At 43.7% G+C, this 2753-nt stretch overlaps 1 pseudogene; it reads left to right on the forward strand.

Moving 5' to 3' along the window:
- Positions 1-1118: 1118 nt before the first annotated feature.
- On the forward strand, positions 1119-1552 carry LOC127196338 (40S ribosomal protein S23-like; annotated as a pseudogene).
- The last annotated feature ends 1201 nt before the right edge of the window (positions 1553-2753 follow it).

The raw sequence follows: 2753 nt of genomic DNA on the forward strand, positions 1-2753 counted from the left end.
ACACAGGGAAACTCTGTCTCAAAAAACCAAATTAAATTTTTAAAAAAATTTTTTAAAGTATAGGTATATGTGTCTGGAGGTATGTGTGAATTAATATGTATCTGCACAGTCTTTTTAAACAGAAGTGTTGGGAATGGAAAGAAGGCTTAGCAGTTAAGACACCCACTGCTCTTTCAGAGGATGTACATTCAATTCTCAGCACCCAGATCCCAGCTCAAAATCTCCTGTAACTCTAGTTCCAAGGGCTCTGATGGCCTCTTCTAGACTCCCTGGGCCACTACACACACTTGGCACCTATTCCCATACAAACACACACATATACATCAATAACAAAAATGTTTAAAACAAAAGTGACAGGACGCTGTCCTGTATCTATTTATTTGGTGTGTATTCTGCACTATTCTTATGGAATCGTGTTCTAACGTATAGATTCTCCAAAATTCCCCAAGCTGCCTTTTATTGTTGAATATGTATGTTCTCTTTTCCTGTTGTAGTAAACAGTCTGTGCAGGGACTTTTTTCTGTGTTTTCTTAATGTGTCTGTGTGGTAAATTCCAAGAAATACAGTTTGTGGGTCAAAGGATTAATTTGTTTATGGATTATAAACATGTCTAAATTATCTCCAAAGAGACTACACATATAACAGTTGGATGCCTGCGGATATCTAATTGTGTCCTCCCTCCTGACCTCCATATCTGTGTGTGTGTGTGTACATGTATACGCATGTAAGGGTATAAGTACATGTGGAGGCCAGAGGGCAACCCTGGGTTATGTTTCTCAGGAGCCACCCACCCCTCATTTTTGCTTAGAGATGGGGTCTCTGGGTGATTTGGAGCTCACCAAATAGGCTAGCCTAGCCTTGGGGCTCCACTCATCTCCACATCTCCAGTGCTATAATTACAAGCAAGCACCAGCATCTCCAATATTTTTAACATGGGTTCTGGGGAATCAAATACAGGTCATGCTTGTAAGGAGAGCACTCACCCACTCAACCATCTCTCCAACCCAACCACAAGCTCATTTTTAAAACCGTCCTTGGTGGTAGCAAATCTCTGCCTTTTAAGAATAGTTTTAATGGCATCGCCTCCCTCTTTCTCTCCAGCCCATGACGGCAGCAAGATGGGCAAGTGCCATGATCTCTGTACCGCCAGAAAGCTCCGCAGCCACCAACGTGACCAGAAGTGGCATGATAAACAATACAAGAAAAAGCCCACTTGGGCACAGATCTGAAGGCCAATACTTTTGGAGGTGCCTTGCATGCCAAGCGAATTGTGCTGGAAAAAGTAGGGGTTAAAGCCAAGCAGCCAAATTCTGCTCTCCAGAAGTGTGCGAGGGTGCAGCTCATCAAGAACGGCAAGAAAATCACGGCATTCGTGCCCAGTGATGGCTGCTTGAACTTCATTGAGGAAAACAATGATGTTCTAGTTGCTGGATTTGTTCAAAAAGGTCATGCTGTAGGTGATAGGCCTGGAGCCCAATTTAAGGTTGTTAAAGTAGTCAATGCGTCTCTTTTGGCCTTGTACAAAGGCAAGAGGGAAAGATCAAGATCATAAATTTTGACAATGCAAACACAGTAATATACTTTCATATTCTGAAAAGAAATAATAGTTTTAGCCTCTGAAAAATGCCCCTGACCCATTTAAAGCCAAGGCTGTGGGTAAAGTAATGTTGTCACTAGGTAACACCATGTTCACAATGAGCTATGCTGAGATGAAACTCTAAAGCAACTAGATGAGTTTTCTTCTTCGGTTTTTAAAGTGATTCTGAAGTCAGCTCCAAAGGGGAGTCCAGATGCATTTTCAGCAACAGTGATGCTATTCAGATAAGTAAGTAGACTGCCTACAGCAGGGTACTACTAAAGAATTTTTTCCATCAACAAGAGATTTTTACAATTTCCTGCTAATATAGAATCCATATATTAAATATCTCTAATCAGTTGGGCGTGGTGGCACACACCTTCAGTCTCAGCACTGGGGAGGCAGAGACAGATGGGTTACCTTGAGCTTGAGACCAGCCTGGTCTACATAACAAGTTTCAGGCCAGCCAAGGATATATAGTGAGACGATCTCAAAGCCCAAAGTGGCCAGCCACCTCCTCTAGCCCAGTGGTGCTTCTAGTAGAGGGAGGGGTACACCACCCATAAATAAGATCTTAGACACAAAATTTGTGTTGTCTACAAGAAGTGTAGGGATAAGAATGGAGCAGAGATTGAGGTAATGGCAAACCAATGACTGATCCAACTTGAGACCCACCCTATAGGAAAGAACCAACCCCTGTCACTATTAATGGTACTCTGCTCTGCTTACAGACAGGAGCTTAGCATAACTTTCTTCTGAGAGGCTTCATCTAGCAGCTGACGGAAACAAATGCAGATACCCACAGCCAAAGATTAGGCTGAGCTAAGGAAGTTCTGTAGAAGAGTGGAAGGAAGAATAGAGGGAGCCTGAGGAATAAAGAACTTCACAAGAAGACCTACAGCATCAACTATCCTGGGCCCCCCCCCCCATGGAGGCTCACAGAGACTGAACCACTAACCAAAGAGCATGCATGAACTGGGACCTAGGCCCCCTACATGTATGTGGCTGATGTGCAGCTTGGTCATCATGTGGGTCTCCTAACAATGGGAGTATGGGCTATTTCTGACTCTGTTGCCTCACACTGGATTTCATTCCCCATAGCTGGGCTGTCCTGTCAGGCCCCAGTAGAAGAGCATGTGCTTAGTCCTGCAGTAACATGAGGTACCTGGGTGGGTTG

The sequence above is a fragment of the Acomys russatus genome, chromosome 1, assembly GCF_903995435.1.
Source record: "Acomys russatus chromosome 1, mAcoRus1.1, whole genome shotgun sequence".
Classification (NCBI taxonomy): domain Eukaryota; kingdom Metazoa; phylum Chordata; class Mammalia; order Rodentia; family Muridae; genus Acomys; species Acomys russatus.